A 19,039-nucleotide genomic window follows, 5' to 3' on the forward strand; every position below is an offset into this window, starting at 1 on the left:
TATAACACACTTCAAGTTAGACTGACATCTGAAGACAGGGCCCTGGGATTTTCTGTGAAATGAAGAGTGAAAACTATCTGTCTGGATTCAGATGAATTACTTCTGATTAACGCATAAACCAGATTCCTTAGTGGAAGTAGCTTACCTCTAGAGTTCAGTGAAGTAAAGACATGAAAGAATAACTTTTTTTTGCATTTTGACAACCAATTTTAACCATCCCCATTTCAACAAACTGTTAGTATTGCCACACAGTGAACAACAACAGAAATAACACCGTCAACAAAAAATCCAAGAATTTATCTGAATAAAGTTGTACATAGAGAATGTCACGTCATTTAAAATTCTTGATTGTTAGGTGGAATGCAGTGATTCACTTTTAAGGGACAAATTTTATTTTGCTTTACTCCTGGTAGTAGTGATTGATTTCAGTGGAACTATTTCTATGACTAAAGCATGGCTGTGCCCTTCTGTCTAGGAATAATAACTTGTAATTAAACCTTACCTGTATTCAGCAGTCTTTTTACCATACATTATCTACATTATAATAAATTGTTTTACTCATCATGGTCCAAATTCTGCACTGATGCATACCCATGCAATCCCAGGACAGAATTTCACCCCAAATATTTCCCTTGTTTAAACAAAGTCTACTCAGAGAGTTAGTGTTTCATCTCCTGGGATTGTGTTTCTTCATCTTGCATGTAATTATAGATATGTATATAGCTAGATATCTATATATATATGATTCCACTTAAATACATAATTCTGTATGGTTATATGCCACTATCTGTTTTCAAATCACTTTCTGACAGAAGAATACTCTCTTTAAGCCGGTGTAAAAGTATATATACAGAGAAATAAAGGTGTGTATATGAAAGCTTAATGGATTACCTGAGGTGTTCCTTCTGCTTGTGCTGAAAATCAGATCTACTATATAAATATATCTAATTTTACCACTGAAGTCTCATGTGCAAAGGGACTAACTCACTCCTGCTGTGTAACTACATTAAAATTGATGCAGTTACACCCAAGATGAATTTGGCAAAGGGTCTTTATGTTGCTATTATACTAAATTTAAGAAGTAGGTTTGATTTCCCTCCCCCCTGCTGTTTTATTTAAATAGCATTGTTGAAAATAATTTCACTATGTTCTGGCTGCAATGACACAATGAATTTAATTTGTGTTTTCCACTTCAATCCATACTGATAGCTTCAGTCATATAGATTGAACAGAAAAATTCAAAGATAGCCCCTCAAGTCATTTCTTATGTTATTTCAGCCATAGCAGCATCAGAACCCAGCTCAAATGTTTCCAGTATTGCCTTTTAAATTGGGTTTCAATTTTCTGGTGTGTCTGAGCACACCTGTGCACACAGAAATAAGATTCTTTTTCCTCTGAAAACTAAAGTAATGTCCTGCTAAAAATGCACTTTCTTTTTTCAGGTGTTAGTCATCAGGAGCTACTCAGTAATACCTTGGATGGCCGTGTATAAATATAACATGGAATCCTGGCTTAATGCAAATGAACACTTTCTGCCATTGCTGCCAAACAAGCTATCTGAGTACAAGAAATGTACTTCCTTCTAACATTTTGTCCTATTATGGATTAAATAAAAAATATCCCATGCACACCATTATATCCTCTTGTAGGCAACTGGAAACGACATAAATCTGAATTTGTACATTTTTTTCCCCTGACAATGCCCTATGGGGATGTCAAAGTGGGAGACAGCAAAGGTGGCTAGCCCCTTAAATGTGTGCCTTTTTAGAAATCCATCAGTCTCTGGGACCATTCACTTGGAGGCTCTTTGTCTCTTCATTGTCCAGAAAACAGGTTGCTCTCATGAGTCATTGTTATTACTCCCAAGTCCCAAAGTCTTATTGGGTTGTAGTTTGCTCATCAGAAGTAGACCTGCTGCAAGTAAATGCTGATTGATTCAGTCCTAGCTTGCACTTGAGATCCCTAAAGCATTGAGGGGAATATGATGGCAGGAAGAATGATGATTACAACAACCTTGTGCCTGATAGCCCTCTGTTCACCTCTTCCTTACCAATGGTGGTGGTGGGGAGGGGGGTACGACAGAGTGCTGGGCAACAGCAGCTGGGCCAGCACTCTGGTCATTGCAACTCTAACTAATGACAGTAGAGCAGACCTGATAGAGTGGTGCCTAATTGATGGCTGGGGATGGGCTGAAGAGAACTAAGAGGCTAATTAGTTCATTAGGCAGGTGATTCAAAAGGCACAGGAAGGCCCTGAGAAGGGGAAGCAGAAGCGAAAGCGAGTTTGCTCACTTGTTTGTGCTCTTGTTGTGCCTGCCTTCTTGCCTCAGGAGCTGAGGGCTCCATAGAACTGTAGCTGTAAGGCTGTATAGTGGGTAAGTGCAATGGAAATGAACACTGTAAATAAACTACACAGAGTGTCTTACTAGCAAAGGTCCCTGAGCTGTTTGTGGTCTTGAAAAGAGGTAGGAGCAAGTCCACCCTTTCGCAGGGGGGAACGATATAAATTCAGCAGGCACTTGGACATCTCAGTGTTGAGTTAAACCCTACTTAATCTACCAAGACCAGTAGATTAGAAAACATACAGTGGTGACAACATTCCCCTTTCTATACTCCTCATCTCCCATGTTCTTTGTCCCTTTCTTTGAGGGAGAATGGAGCATTTGTCTGATGAAACTTGACCACTGCCTGATCTCTTAGCTTATCCAGCTGCTCTGCTAACATTTATCCCTAAATATAGTCACAAGATCCGAGGGGGGGGGGATCCTTTGCTTTGTGGACTATTTTATTGCATTTTTAACTTATTTATTTTACCTTAATACCTACAGTCCTCAAACAAATATTGGATTTCCTGGTATAAGGCATTATTCAAACACTTATTCAGAGCTTGTCCCTGTCAGAAGGGCTTGCAGTTAAATAGACAAGACATAAAAACAGGGAGAAAATGGAAGTATTATCCTTAAACTATAGGTGGGGGAATGGAAGCTCAGAGATTAAGGCCCAGATCCTTAAAGCTATTTAAGTGCCTAATTCCTATTAAAACCTTTGAGAATCTGGGCCTAAATGACTTGCTGCCCAAGGATACATAGTAAGTCTATAGTAAATCATGGAATCCAGCCCTAGAGCAGTGTCTGAATGACATGACCATCTTTTTTATACTATGGATCATTTCCTACATGTTTCTAACATGTTGATGAGATAGATCAAAAGCTGATGTAAATGGGCATGGCTCCATAATTGAACCCTCCTGAGGAGCTGTCCCACCAGGCTTGATCCTGAACATAGCAAGTGAAAAATATTTCACATATAAGCACAAGGCAACATGCGATAATCAGAACAGGGAATGTAGGAGAACATGATGCTTCATCAGAGCTCTGCTGTATGCCCATCAAGTTACTCCTTCCCAACTGCAGCACCAGTGCCCAAGTGGGGAGCATATAGAATGATGCTTAAGCAAATGTGTTCTGTGCTAAGTAAAATGATACATTGTCCATTTTATACAGCTGTATTGTGTATTTTAGTGAATATTAGCTGAAACCAAACTCTGAATTCAAAAATGTAAGTTTACACCCAATTCTAAAAGTTACATTAATCTGAGGTAAGATATTTGTAGGCTGCTTATTGACAACTTGTAAACCAGCGAAAGAAGCTAAATTTGTGGATTTGCCATTAATAATTTTGTTCACTTCTAACACATACTTAGGATGGTGCTTAACAAACAAACAAACAATCTTAAATCCACTCTTTCATGTACACAGTTTTTGCTTTGCTTCTTCTATCCCTTTCTGAGTGTGTTTGGGAGGGAAAAGGCTAATTTAAAAGCCTTCATCCTCATTTGAAGAGTGCAGCGTTCCCTCTGAATAAAAATCCTTGGTAATGAAGGGCTAACTTGGTTCTCGATTTTCTTTCTGTTTGCCTTCTTACTGTAGTTCATGTTTTATCAAGTGGAGTGCTGCATATCATGTCACCTGTTCTCCACATCATTGGTTGTGCATTTGAATAGCTCCTTTTACTGGGACAGTGCTATATAGAAGGTGGAACAAAGCAAAGATAACTCTGTTTGCTAAATATGCACAAATGTGCAAGACCAAGCTACAAAAACACTGCTGTGCTGACTAGTTTCTGGTGCTTTCTAAAACACAGGGAGTATCAGTAGAGGGCTCACAAATTACTTAAAAGGATACTACTCAATTACTCAATACTTGGTTAATATTAACACACAATGAAATATTCTTGACTTTTGCCAATTCAATATATTGAAGAATTCCAGCCCACTATGCCTAGGCTAACAAACATAGGAATTGCTATTCTGGATCAGCTCAATGATCGATCCAGTCAAAGTAGAACATAAGAATGGCCATACTGGGTCAGATGCATGTCCATCTAGCCCAGTATCCTGTCTTCTGACAGTGGCAAACTGTCTCCAACACTGGCCAGAACCAGATGCTTCATTGGATTGTGTAAGAACCCTGCAGTAGGAAGATGTGGAACAATTTGTTTCCCCATAAAGGTTTCATCTTTGCCTCTAATAGTTAACGATTGGCTTAGCCCTGAAACACAAGGTTTTATATCCCTTCCCTTCTAAAAATGGTATTGTCATTAATTATAATAAGCCTGGATATTCTTGATAGCCATATAAGTGTACAAGCCCTTTTAGAATCTCAAGTTCTTGGCCTCAATGACGTCCTGTGGCAATGAGTTCCACAGGTCAATTATGTGTTGTGTGAAAACATTTTTTTCTTATCAGTTTGACTTTCCTACATTTTTAATTTCATGGAGCTTCCCCTTGTTGTTGTATTATGTGAGAAGGAGAAGAGAAGCTCCTGATCTCTTTCCATATACCATTTATTATTTTTGTGTACTTTTATCGTGCCCCTTCCTATTCATCTCCTTTCTAAGGTAAACAATCCTAAAAGCTTTTTTAAAGCTATTGGCCTCCTAGGGACAAAATGAGCCAAATTTATCTTTGGTGTAATTCCATTCTGGTTATTGTCATAGAAATGTTCATGTAATAGCCATATTAATAGGTAGAAATACATTTTAATGTATTAGATGCTGTTATAATCTCATTATATCCTTGACTGTTTTACTATAATAACTAGGGTAGTCTGTTGTGCAAATCAAGATTTTTATTTATAGAATCATTAGCTTTTTAAAGGAGTGTTAAAGACAAGTTTCATGGTAGTGCTGGGTGTGAGTTTATAGCTGGATATTTGTGTGTGTGTGTGTGTGTGTGTGTATATGTCTGGCTTTTCCTACAATACACTAAGGTGAAAGAGCTAATGTATGACTAAATCTTCAGAAACCTTAGGAAAATGCCTTCTGTTAGAAAACTGAGTCAGTGAGCCAGCTGGGACTCATGTTCAAAAGGAGAGTGGACATCATTTGGCTGACACTTCTGGAAAGAACATGTTTACAGGAGTCAGGATGAAGGAAATGGCTCAGTGCCATGGAAAATTTTAGAAGCAGAAGCCTTTTGGTTGTGTACTGATGAAATACTTCACTAAAACCTAATAACCCTAAGCCAGTTCATGCCCCTGACATCAGGATACAGAGTGGACTCTCTCTAAACTATCTGACCTCTTCTACCAGGAAGGGACAATCAGCTGCTTTTGTGGCAGTGTACCCCTTTCCTAGAACTATGCACAGAGTTCTCTGCTGGACTGGGATCTTTGCAGAAGGTGGAAGTGGGGACTGGGACTAGATGAGCCAGGGAGCACAGCACAGAAGCCAGCATTAGGAAGACTAGGGATGATGTGACTTATTTTCTCCCCTACTGATCCCATGACTCCACAAAATACATAAGTACAACTTGAAACTATGGACCTCTTTTCTGCAGGACCCAAGATACCCATGGCCAGCTGAGGCATTATTATTAATTATTTTTTATATATTTATAGTTTATTATTAATTAGGATAGTGCCTAATGGCCAGCCAAAAAAGGGGCCCTATTGTGCTAGACCCAATACAAGCACAGAATAGTGCCGTCCCTGCTCTGAAGTGCTCACAATCTAAATAGACAAGACAGACACAAGGTGGGAGAAGGGGTAGATCACACGAGCATAGTGAACAATGTGACGGCATTTCCATGGTTTTAATTGTGTGTGTGACAGCGTTTGTGTGTATGTATTTGTTTAGGAAGGGGCCAGTGGAAGGTCGGAAGAGGGTAGAAGCTGAGGTGAAGAGACTGATGCAGGGGAAGGGAGAGGGTTGGAGCAAACAACCACTCAGCACAGGGTAGAGAAAGTCCAGTCAAAACTATGAAGGTCACTGAATGTCCAAAGGTCCCTGCTTTGAAAACCTCTAGCTGCTCCTACTAGCTGGAGTCTGAGTAGTTTTTCTGCAATTGGTCCCCTTGGCCACATGGGAGGGAGGTATAACCTGGGTCCTAGTTTCCCTGGGGTAGTGTAATCCCCTGAAAAATTCTGGGAACTCGGAGGTGGTGTGGGTGGAGGGCCCCATCTGGGCCTCATTTTATCCCTTCCTTCAGCATAACCATCCCTTGGCATGTGATACAGTGGCTCCAATGGAGCTACAGTGCCACAGAGCAGAGGGAGAGTGCCAGGTTTCCAGAGCCGGCATCAAGCACCCAACCTGCATGTGGAAAGTTCTGGCTTGTAGTATCTAGGGGACTTGGGAACTGGACCTGCATCTCCTGCCATGGTCGGGGTGAATGCCATCCTCACTGTTGGGTGAGGGGCTCTTTACAGAACTGCCTGCTCCTTATCCTGTTCCCAACTGAAATAGTGCAGGAGGATGTGAGCTGCCCCCTTATTATGTCAAGTATCAGAGGGGTAGCCGTGTTAGTCTGGATCTGTAAAAGCAACAAAGAATCCTGTGGCACCTTATAGACTAACAGACGTTTTGCAGCATGAGCTTTCGTGGGTGAATACCCACTTCTTCGGAATGGGTATTCACCCACGAAAGCTCATGCTGCAAAACGTCTGTTAGTCTATAAGGTGCCACAGGATTCTTTGTTCCCCTTATTATGGAGATTCACAGATCACTTTTTACACAGGGAACACAAATTCTAACTTATTAATAAAAGACTTATGATGTTGAATATGCAGAGTCATCCATGTTTTGTTCAATCTCTAGCATTATTTAGGTATGTTGTCTTGCATCATTGGGCTATTAATTATGTTTTCATTTATTTTTCCATTGAGCACCTATTGAGCAGTGGCATCTCTAAGTTAAAATGCATTTTTATGAAAGCTGATTGAATACAGAAACAATTGTTCATTGTTCATCAAATATTATTTGAAAGATTATTTGGTCAGGTGGACAAAAGTGACTTGTCAAATAATCTGATCGATATTGGTATTTTTGCATTTTATTGAACCAGCTCAAATTATTATCGGTATATATTTGAAATAATGTTCTTTTGTTTCATGCTATCTTCATAGCATCTACTTTAAGGTGACTTCAAAGGCACCTTTATACTATTTGTCTGACAATGGATCTGTATCTGATCTTTCAGTTCATTCATCATTATTTATCCTTTGAAATCAATGGGGTGTGTGTGGAAGAGCTGTGGATTAGGTACTAGGGTTCTGGCCCTTTAAATAAGATTATTGGCCAAGCATTGTCCTGGACCCATATCAGTACTGGACAAGGAAATTCTGGGATTTGTAGTTGTAGGCTGCAGCAAGGCATGCTGAGAAGTACTGCCAGGAAATATAAGGAACTGCTCTCAGTCATAATGGGCAGAGATCCAGGGAAACCACGTGTATTGTGGGTCTTTTCACAGAAGAAAGAGTGAGCAGGAAAAAGACAAGCCCTGGAGTGGCCATTCTAGTTGAACAGCTAGGAAAAGACTTGTGAAGGGCAAGGAAGAGGAAGGTGTGAAGAGGAAGGAACTTTGGAAGGGGTAAGTGGTTCAGTGGAATTAAAAAAAGACTGTGTGACCCCTGCATGATGGTGAAAACAGGAGGACTGTTTGGTCTGCTGGAATAATAGAAGGGGTATAGGCCTGAAGCCTGGTGTATTGACCTGAATTTATGGGGCTAGTTTGTTATGGCTCATCAATGATCTGACCAGAAGATATTTAGGTTCTTGTCCCAATTCAGCCTACAGAATTAGGGAACTTGGAGTTTAATGTCATGAGTGGACCCTCGGCATGTGTGGGAAGGATACTTTATACTGAGGAAAATGCCAAAATTTCAAGATCTTTATTAAAACACATGAAAGAATGATCAAAGATATAAAAAACAGAGTCACAAAGAAGTTACACAATTCTATAGCTCATGGTGGTAATATCTTTATTCTAAAAGACTAGTTAAATTAGCATACTCACACCCTTTCTTGGAGACCTGGTAGTAGGAGACAGAAGACCAGCCTCGCCTCTGGCATGTCTGATGAATTTGATGGTCCAGGCTTTCCGAGTGGTAGATCAGGTACAAGTGTTGAGTTGCTAAGCTATATTGCCAAAGCTGAGCTGATAGCTTAACAGAAGATAAAAAGAGTGACAAGGACCCATGTGGTTGTTTGTCCTCTTATAGGGTCCTGGCACTGCCCTGATCAGGACCCCACCTACCATGCCCAAATCTTATTTCCTCACCCAGATAAATCTTTGGGTACATTTACTCTATAGGCTAACATATTATGACAGATTCATACATATTAATATTGATTATCTCATCCCCCAAACCATTACCTTTGGCCTAAATCATGTCTTCCATGTTCTGCGGTGTACCTTGTGGTTACTGGTTTGTTCCAGACTCATGGTGTAAACATTCAGTTCTCTGTTCGGTTCTCCATTCAGTTCCCCAGAGTCAAAAGGCGTAACCTGTAGGTCATTTATATATGTCAAAGGTTACAAACACTTACGCTATCTTGCTCTAGCTAATCATGCAGGACTGTAGGTTCCTTGTGTTACAGCCAAATATTATGAGTAATACATACTGGAATTCAGTATAGACTCCCGCTCCCCCCAAGAAAATAACAATATAATCAATCAAACCAATGAAGAAAACACATTATGCAATATAGCAGGCTAGCCTCATGGGCTACTGGTCTGTGCTTACTCTAGTTTTCAACTCCAGGCTGGAACCTCCAGAGACAATGGGAGGCTGCCCCCTTTGGACTATACAGATACTGGGAAGAGGGATGTGGTCTCGTGAGAGAAAATGGCGTGTTTAGATTCATTTGGACTCTTGATTGCCTCAGAAGGAGTGAACATTTTGATTTGTCCAAAAGACAAATTGGTCCACTCATAGAATCCCTGGAGGAGAAACATGTGCAATGGAGTGTTTTATTTTGGTAGACTTTCAGGAGTGTGGCTGTGGGTTTTTCTGTTTTACTAAAAATGTTACTATGTACGTATTAGAGAAGTGACGTGGTCAAATAAATGCACCTTGCACTTGGAGCAGAAAGTGGTGAAGTTGTGATACTCTATAGTTCCTGGAGTTGTCCATTCCACAGTCTCAGACCACCACCAAGAACATTTCTATCACCTGCACAGGCAAACTTAATTCTTACTGTAGAGTGTTCCTTGGGGCGCAGGACTATACTGGTTTAGGCCTGCTGTTAGAGGGACAGAACCACCTGTGACAGCCATAATTTAGCACTCAAGAAAACACTAGTTTCAGCTTTCTAAGTAAGTCTTACATTCTGCAATGGAAAAGAGAAGAACCTTCTCCATCACATCCCATGCAGGCTAGCTAGAATTTTACCTCTCAGAATGCATTATCCTACTGATATTGTGCCATTTAGGCACTGCCCTAAGCAAGGGGGGGAAAACCCCCACACCATTCAGGATTGTGTAGCCTGCTTCTCCAGTGTACCCCACCATACAGACTGGAGTGGGCTTTCCCTGCCTTCTTTGGGAGAATGTGTACCCCGGGTGTGCACATAAGGAGCAATCCCTGTGTTCCAGAAGTGGTAGGACGGTTGCTTTACTTAGCCCTTGCACAGAGCAGTTCATTGTGGAGGGGCTTATTGGGTATCCATGCAAGAGTCAAGAAGGATGTGTCCTGGACTTATAAGACTTTTATATTTAATATTTTGCTATTTGAGCTCCCTCAAAGAAGGTATGAATCAAAAATTGTTAGCACACAGCCAAGATAAAGATGTGAACTTATTCAGTGTAAGGTGTATTCTTTTCCAAATGCAAATGCCACAGTGAATTGTCAGATGGTTTTTAACAAGAGTAAGTGAAAGAAAAACAAAAAGCAAAGGAATGTGTAAATATATAATTGATGTTGAGAGTCTGACGTAAACTGACAGAAGTAGTGACATTTGGAATAAATATTGATTTTTTTAAAAAAATTCTTATTTAAAAGTCTTTATATGGGTCTCTGGTTATTCGTACAGATGTTGAAAAAATATACGAAAAAACTGTTAGATCACTATACATAACTTATACATGCATCTGAAAGACCCAATTCTGCCATCACCTCCTTTTCTTTTAAGGAGTCTTTAACTCCCTCTCTAAAGCCAAGAAGTTTTCAGCACATAAAGAAGATCATCCAGTGGTACGATTCTTGTTTAGACACTACACCTGCATTAAGGAGCCATCTGTGCTAGTGGCCCAATCCAACTCCCATTAAGCTAATGGCAGTCTTTCCACTGACTTTAAAAGGAATTGGATTGGTCTGAATTGCTTTGTTTTTTTGTCATTTGAAGTCAAGCTGCCAAAGGGACACCATCAATTTGAAAATCTAGGACTTTTTAAAATATAAATTAGAAGTACAGTAGGTATATCTACTGCCCCTGAGTCCCCTGCCAAGTTGTGTTTGTTTCAATTATGTCATCTTATGTTAAGATGTTCCCTTCCCCTATTGCTGAATAAATGATCTGCACAAAGAAAAAAAGTGATTATATGGGTAAATTATTAAATGGACTATACATAGACTGCTTTCACAAAGTGACCCAACTGGGGAAGGGGGGGCACGGGGACCCCAATATTTTTCCAAAATCACTAAAGTAACTAATCTCAGGTGGCACTTGCAACACTAGCAGATTCTTAAAAGAAATCAAACTGATGTGAATTTTAATTTGACACTATAACTCTTAACTCTAATAGAGCAATCATGAGTGTAGCCCTAAAGTAAAACCTACCTTAAAGGTATAATACACTTAGAAAAGGCCAGAATAATCTAAGAGCCTAATTCTGATCTCACTTTTAATACCGGTTTTGTGCTGTGTAACTCAGTTTATTTCAGTGGAGTTATTCCTGATTCAAACGAGATTAGGAAAACAAAAAAAGGCAAATCCTAATATCTAGCTTTTTCAAGGACATACCAAGTATGTTTCATCTCCCCTCTTCTAGATCTGCAGCATCAGTTCGGTAACACATCCCCAAAGCTGTGCCAACCTTGCTGATGATTCTGGTGCACAAACAAAGTAGATGTTTTGGCAAAAGGACTTAAAAACGGGAAACTGAAGTTGCTGGGCTCTGTCCAGCTGAAAACATCTGTGGTCTTCCAGGCCATGTAAGGCCCTGAAGACTACAGATGCTGTCTGTGAAGCAGGCCAAAATATTCAGGAAGCAGGTTGCCCTGAATTGTAAGGTCAAATAGAAATGCCTCTGTGTGTGGTAGAGAAAGTTTGAGTAGCTGCTAACGGAATGATAACTTATGTAACGTATTTTTATTACATTACTGCTTAGGAACCCAACTGAGGTATGAGAGCCTTTGTACTAGCCACTGTACAGATTCATACTAATGTACCTTAGCTACTTATATAGTCTCCTTTTACCATAGTATCTGAGCACTTCACAATCTTTAGTGTATTTTTCCTCAGGTTACCCCTGTGAAATAAGATTTTTTTTAAAATACATTTGGGGTATGAGGCACAGAGAGATGCCGTGACTTGCCCGAGGTTACACAGGAAGCATGTGACAGAGCAGGTAATTGAACTGAGGTCTCTAAGGTAGAGATGGGCAGGAAATGGTTTTCCCATCCCATGTAAGTTTAAGATAAAAAATATTTTCCTGTTCCACACTGGGACAAAACTTAGACCTTTCAAAAATAACAGCAAGAGCCCCACCCATGGGCAACATCCAAGGCAAGTGCTGTAACCACTGGGGACAGACACAAAGTCTCTCCCATCACTATTTTGTTGAAATCAACCCTTTCCTGTGAAAAGGGTCAGTTTTAATGAATCTGCATTTTCCAACAACAAAATGAAGAAGATAGTTTGAGCAAAAAATTCTCAAACAGCTCTGCTCTCAAATTCTAGTCTAGCAGCCTAACCTGGACCATCCTTCCTCTCAAAGCTCAAAATCGACAGGATGGAAGAGGTAACAGAAGGAAAGAAAGATGAAGCAGCTGGACTAAGGTGACACAGCAGATCTGGGGTAAAACCAGATGTAGCTCATGAACCTCTTGCCTCCCAATTCTGTGCCCTATCTACTACAGTACACTTCTTGCATCCGAAGAAGTGGGTATTCACCCACAAAAGCTCATGCTGCAAAACGTCTGTTAGTCTATAAGGTGCCACAGGATTCTTTGCTGCTAGTACACTTCTCATGCATCACTCTCTATTCTCAGTTGACTAGTCTCTCTCTTCCCCATATTCCCTAACCAAGGGGGCACAGTCTGTAGGAGTTACTGGAGCCATGGTACTTCCTTCAGGATTATGTTGGAATCTTGCTATATGGATGCAGTTGTGTATGTGGGGGGTTAGGATGGTTCTGCTATTTCAGGGCTGGGGGCATTGTTAGTAGGAGTCCCTTGATTCTGGGATTTGCTGGTCTAAAAGAGTTGAATTTGTTGGCTGTGTGTGTGCAGATGTGCAAAGCTGACCTCTACCCAGGAGTTTGTCTGTGGGAAGAAGCAAATTGATTTGGTGCCTTTGATAAGGCAGCAAATGTGTAAGTATTAAATTATGTTCATGGTCCCTGTGGATAGGCAATACATACTTATATTTTATCTATAATGAATGAGGCCACATTCTGATACCTGTACTCACATGGCTGGATTCAGTGGGCTAGAATGTCACAGAACTTACTCAGCCCCCACTCCCTGATTCATCTGCATGGCCTTACTTAGGCTGAGATTCCAGCCATGGTGAGGAGAGCAGGGACTAATACTCATCTGGATTTCTTGTATATATAAATATAACTCTGTTTATATTTCAAAATTACTTTTAGTTATTACTCATTGCTGCAATTTCTTTATTATTTTAATACATTTTTTCTAAATGCATTTTCAAACAAATTATGAAGGGTGTCTAAAATTTTATTCTGTTACTTCAATTGATGTTTAAAGTGTCTTTATAACTCTGTTTGGCAAAGTTGAGTGCCCCTACCAGCTCTTTTAAGATCAGAGTGAATAAAAATTGCAGCTTCTGTATTTCAGAAGCCTGTGCAAATTTGTTTTTTGTTTGCTTTTTAAGACTTCTGTACTGTGGATATGGGACAAAGTTTGTCTCTAGTATCTACTGTGGATTTTTAAAATCCAATTTCAAACTTGCTTTACGTTATTTTTTGTTTAAGGCTAACAATTCATTTAGCTTTTTTAAATCAGCAGGATTATTTAAAAGTCAGGCAATGTATTGGGGAACATGCCCATTGTGACTCCTTAAAGTCGTCAAGGTAGTTATGACATGGATTTCTTATCCTTCCAGCCCTGGTATCTAGTTGTGTCTCAGTTTCCCTTTTATCTTCAGAACAAGGAGTAATTGACAGAACAAGGAATAATGGTCTCAAGTTGCAATGGGGGAGGTTTAGGTTGGATATTAGAAAACACTTTTTCACTAGGAGGGTGGTGAAGCACAGGAATGGGTTACCTAGGGAGGTGGTGGCAACATGATTATCTTCTAATGCACAACTGAAGGGTGCTCTGATACTACAGTGATGAGCACAACATCAGAACCCATATAGAATAGAGTGATGTGATGTGATGGCAGGACTATTGAGAAGAGCTGCCTGGAGCTCATATCATAGAGAAACACAGGGCACTAGAATATGCCTGGAAGCATTCCTCAGGGACTCCAGAAGAGAGCAACCCTGGTGTGGGGCTCTCCACAAAAAGAGCTGGGGCAATACCTAGCCTTGAGGGGAAAAGCCTGTGAAGGGTCTTGAGAAGATGTGAAGTATGAGAAAGAACAGGCCTGGGGCAATACAGTACTGGTGTGAAATGGTACCAACACTGGACCACCAGTCCTTGTTTAGGGGGCCCAAGTTGGGATTTCTGGTCATGGTGAGAAGAAGCTGACTTTAACTCTCCTGTACTGAGAGGAAAAACCAAGGCATACCCTGAGCGCAAAAACTACTGAGCCTGAAGAGAGCTAGAAGATTATTGCTTTTGCTTTGGACACCTTTTGTGCTGTCCTGGAAGGTGAAAATTCTTATTGACTTGGCCAGAAGGCCAAATCACACTGCCAGTGTGGGAAAGCCAATTGTAAGGGGAAACTAGGACATAGATGCTGTTTCAGTGTTAGAATGGGTAAACTGTGAGGGGGGAGAGTCCCAGAACTCAAGTTCCAACCTGACCCCGAACGTCTGTTCAGCAATTTTATAGCTCCACTGCCCGAGCACCACAAGTCTGAGTCAGCTGACATGGGCCAGCTGTGGGTGTTTCATTGCAGAGTAGACATACTCTTAATGGCACACCACATCCCTAAGGACTGGGCTTTGCTGGGTTGAGCATGTAGACAGGGGCTTGTGTACATTGGTAAGGGGAGCTCATTCTGCACCTTCCACCAGTAGTTATCAGGAGCACCACAGAGCATGCTTTGAAGCAATTGTAAAGGCATTCTTCTTGCATTTGCATTGTGCAAGCAGGATATCTCGGAGAACCCCTACTCACCCACTGGAGTTCCATGATGCCCCTAGTGGTCCTCACAGTAGCAAGGCTACTATTTCTGTGTAGCTGGGTTTGCATGTCAGCTGTTGATTAATGTCCTCTTCAGAAGATTGATTTCTTTTTGGGGAAGCTAAAGTGTAATTGTAATAATCCAATTATAACACAAGTGTAAAGGCAACCTAATAATGATGATGCTTAGAATGACAGTCTACGAGGGTATGATTGTTTTCACTAACCATCACAACTCTTTAATTGCACTTTGATTTGAGTTTGATTTTATTTTTCCTTTAAGTATTTATTTATTCACCTTAAAGGTACTGTATAGCAGACAAAGATGATCTGATGTTGGCTTGGAAAAAGCACTAGGCACACAGAGAAATACGCTTTAGAGTGGAATAGTACTGAACTATTTCCCAGAATAACAGAGACCCTGTTTATTACTGACAGCATTAGTTTTCATATTAGGTGTCTATATGCTTCAATGGATTAGAGAAACCATATATGTTTTTTATTTAAAGTAGCCTTGTAGTAGTAATAGTAATAATAATAATAATAATAATAATAACAATAGTTTTGCGGGGTGGTTTCACTACACGTTTAGTTCAGCTGACATTTACAGTACCTAACCCTCCCCCCAAAAAACAGTACTTTATCTTCTTGACTATTTGATGAAGTTCGTGTCTCTGTAGCCTCGTGTAACAGCAATGTCAACACAGAATGCATGTAGTGCTATTAAAATAAGTACCTGGGAAACTTTTAATAAAATGATTAAAATGCATGTTAAATATCTGTTACTTGATATCTTAAAATTGTGGTTTTAAAAATGTAAAACTTGCAAGTCTCTTGCTCCTAAGATTTATTTGAATTGTCAGACTAGAGAGCATGTAAAATTTTCCAAATGCATTTGCTTCCAGCTATGCAATTCATCCCCCCTGCTTCAAGGGTAAATTTTTTTTTCTGTTTTGTTTGGAGCTCTCACTTAACAATAAACCATGCCTAAATTCCTGTTACCTCTGGGGAAGGAAAAAAAATAACCCTCAGAAGAAGTTTGATGCAGGATGTTTATAGAAATGATTTCTTAATAACTTTACCAGAATGTATTCACTGCCTCCCTCAATCTGATTAGGATGCCAAAGCTGAAATGGTAACTACATCCTTTCTCAATTACAATCCCTATATTTTCCCTATATAAATAGAATCTGTAGTTAGATTATACCTACATCAAAGGCAGTAGGCCATTGAAGAGCAATCAGGTTGCTAAATCTGGATGGCTTCTGCCCTTTGATCAGGTACCTATCAGCTTAGACAGACACCTTTTTGCCTTTTGTCTGAGTCAGGAAATGAGAGAGCTGATAGCTGCCTTTTGGTCCTAATCCACACCACTGTGCTTGACAGGAGATGAAAGGTGCACCAATTACAACTGGTAATAGCTGGCTACTTATGCATTCATTATCATAGTTATCATTACAAATTATATGGTATTCTACATTACCTACAGTGTAAGGAAATATTTAAATGTATCCAAGTTCCTGTTGGTATTATTTCTCAGTCTTCTTGCAGGCAAAGTAGAAATGCTCTCAAAGAGGAATTCAGCATAATAGTACAATCAGATGATAGATTCTAAGAGCTCTCTTTCATAATGGTATCAGCTGAGAGTGTGTCTCAGTACATAAAATGAGGAATCATTGTGCTTATGTAAGACTGAGACCCTTATTTTGCACAAAAATCTCCTCATGGCCATTTGGGAATCTAATCATAGCAATAGCCTTTATACAAATTGGCATGCATGTGTATAGTGCATTAGAATAGAAAGATAAAATATCACTAACCATGAATTATAATATTATGATTCTATCAAGGTGTTCTAGTGACTCTGGAAATCATGAGTGTCTTAGTTTGTATCCTCTTAACCATGGAGAAACAGTTACAAGTCTTGTAATAGGGATACAGTAATCCACATCATATATGGTAAAACTTGGGCTTATGGTAGAAATAACTATCCAAGCCATTGTCCCCTTAAACAGTCTGTCAGCTCAGTAGGGCTAGTGGCTGAAGGAAAACTCCAAGGGCACAATGGTATTGCACTGGTAGTGAATGGTGTTAAATTTGCTCCTAACGCCTCCAAAGCAGGGGGTGAGGAGGGGAAGTGAACAAATCATGGGAGATGGGGAGGAGGAAATTCGTCCACAACTTGGTTGGAGAGAGAGATGGGAGCAATAGGAGCACCAGGGTAGACCTATATGCAGTGTGATCAAGTGTGTTCTGTACCCTCTGTTGGTTGCAGATCAGGATGCAATCTGACCTCAGAACTTATCCATATTATATATAAATGATTCCTGGTCTCATAATTCATTGTTAAAGTTCTGAAAAATACATGGTGATAAATTACTTAAATGTGATCTACATGGGGCAACACCTTGAGACTGGTCAAACTTCTGCTCTTGCAAAATGCTCTGTCTGTTAGACAGTTTCAAACTGATGTAAGCAGAGTCAGGATGAGCCCCACCCTGACATCTGGTGGTAAATTATGGGGAGTGCGGAAAGAAGTTTAAAGTGTTGCATTGGTATTTTGGTTATTTGCATGGGCACTCCCACCCCACTTAGCATACCGCAAAGCAGCATGGGATGGTTATTTTCACAGCTGTGGGAGCCCCAATTTCGTTGTTATTGGGGCAGGAGGAATGAAATGTTGTCACCCTGATTGGGTAAATGGGGAACTGCAAAATTGTCTTGTGATGGGGGGTTTCATTGTCAGCTGGATAGCGCTTGCTAGATGGGGCACATGGGTTCCAAAACCCATTGAAAGGAGAGAGGCTGGGGACAGATATCTGTACTGGGTGGTGCAGGCTTCTTGTGTGAGCCAGAAGCACCAGTTCTACCTGTGCCTCTCTCCACGGTGGAATGTCAGAGTTAATTTTTTGATTCCCTTAAGAATCTAGATACAGGTTACTGAGCTGAATTCACTGGTACTGGGGCTCCCCTACTATGAGCTGGAATCACTAAGAGCTGAAATCACTGAAGAGCTGGACTTGCTGAGCTGAGAGCACTGAGTACTGTGCTTATGAGTGGGGGAGCCTGAAGCAATACCGTGGAGCAGAGCAGCTGGCAGAGCGGAGTGGAGCAGTTTGTGCAGCCACTGGGTGAGTGGAGCCAAGCAGCTCGCGAGGACGGCTGGAGTGGCTCACAGGACAGCTGGTGGACCAGAGCAGCTGGCAGAGCGAAGCAGCCCACAGAGCAAGCGGAGCTGAGCTGTTTGCGGGGATGACTAGTGGAAGCAGAACCCCATGAAGAGGCAGGGCAGTTGGCCCCGAACCCACGTAAGGTGCCCCTTTCTACCCAGGCTGGGGAGGGGAACCTCTGCAGAGAGACTCTTGAACTCTGGGGCTGCACTGACCCGGGACAGAGACTTTTGGATTGTGGGACTTTTGGGACTGTGGGTGATTTGGGGGTTGCTGGACTCAAGGGCCCCGAGAGAAGGACACGGCCCAATTTGCTGGGGTGGGTCTTTGCTCACGGTTTGACCTATGAACTCTAGCTGAGGTATTTTCCCAGTTTAATGCTTGTTGTTTATCTCATGTAATTAAACCTTTTCTGCTACACCAAGAGTCTGTGCTTGCGAGAGGGGAAGTATTGCCTCCTCGAGGCACCCAGGGGTGTGTGTAAGATTTTCCCAGGTCACTGGGTGGGGGCTCGAGCTGGTTTTGCATTATGTTGTGGGGAAGGGACCCCTATGTATTGAACCCGGCCCTTGCTGCTATCGTTTCGGCCCGGCAGAAGGGTTACACTGAGAACGCTGTTGAGCTATCTAGAATGTCTCACAGCCATGAGTGCCAAACTCATGGCAGACTGTCAGGAAGCAGGGCACAAACCCCAAATTGGTTGTGTTCTATAATTAGATTTCACCAAGAAAGCATTACAACAATCTCAACATGGAGTCATGGACAGTCCTCTTGGGCACTCTGGTCTATCTTGTCACCCAGGGAAGCTTGCCTTTGTGATAGATGGTCCCTCACACCAAAAATCACATCAATGTTCAGATTCCTCCCAGTACTAAAGGACCAGAGACTTACCCCAGGTCAAATGCACCCTAGATCTTTCACCAAAGAAAACAGTCATAGCCAATCCTATTATAAACTAACTGAAGGTTTATTAACTAGGAAAGATAAATGAGTTGTTTACAAGGTTAAAGCAGGTAAACACACACATTACAATCTTAGATTCCAAAAGATTATAGTAGCTGCTAGAATATGCAAGCTTTATATGTCCTTTTGGGGCAATCAAGCTAAA

General features: G+C 40.9%; 1 long non-coding RNA gene across 2 annotated transcripts in view; it reads left to right on the top strand.

Moving 5' to 3' along the window:
• Positions 1-2,258: 2,258 nt before the first annotated feature.
• LOC120400145 overlaps positions 2,259-19,039 on the top strand; it is a 197,621-nt gene continuing 180,840 nt past the window's right edge. For both annotated transcript variants that reach the window (XR_005595563.1, XR_005595564.1), the window contains exon 1: positions 2,259-2,374. This is a non-coding gene — a long non-coding RNA (uncharacterized LOC120400145). The remainder of the gene's footprint in view (positions 2,375-19,039) is intronic.

This window comes from Mauremys reevesii, linkage group 3 (genome assembly GCF_016161935.1).
Source record: "Mauremys reevesii isolate NIE-2019 linkage group 3, ASM1616193v1, whole genome shotgun sequence".
In the NCBI taxonomy this organism is placed as follows: domain Eukaryota; kingdom Metazoa; phylum Chordata; order Testudines; family Geoemydidae; genus Mauremys; species Mauremys reevesii.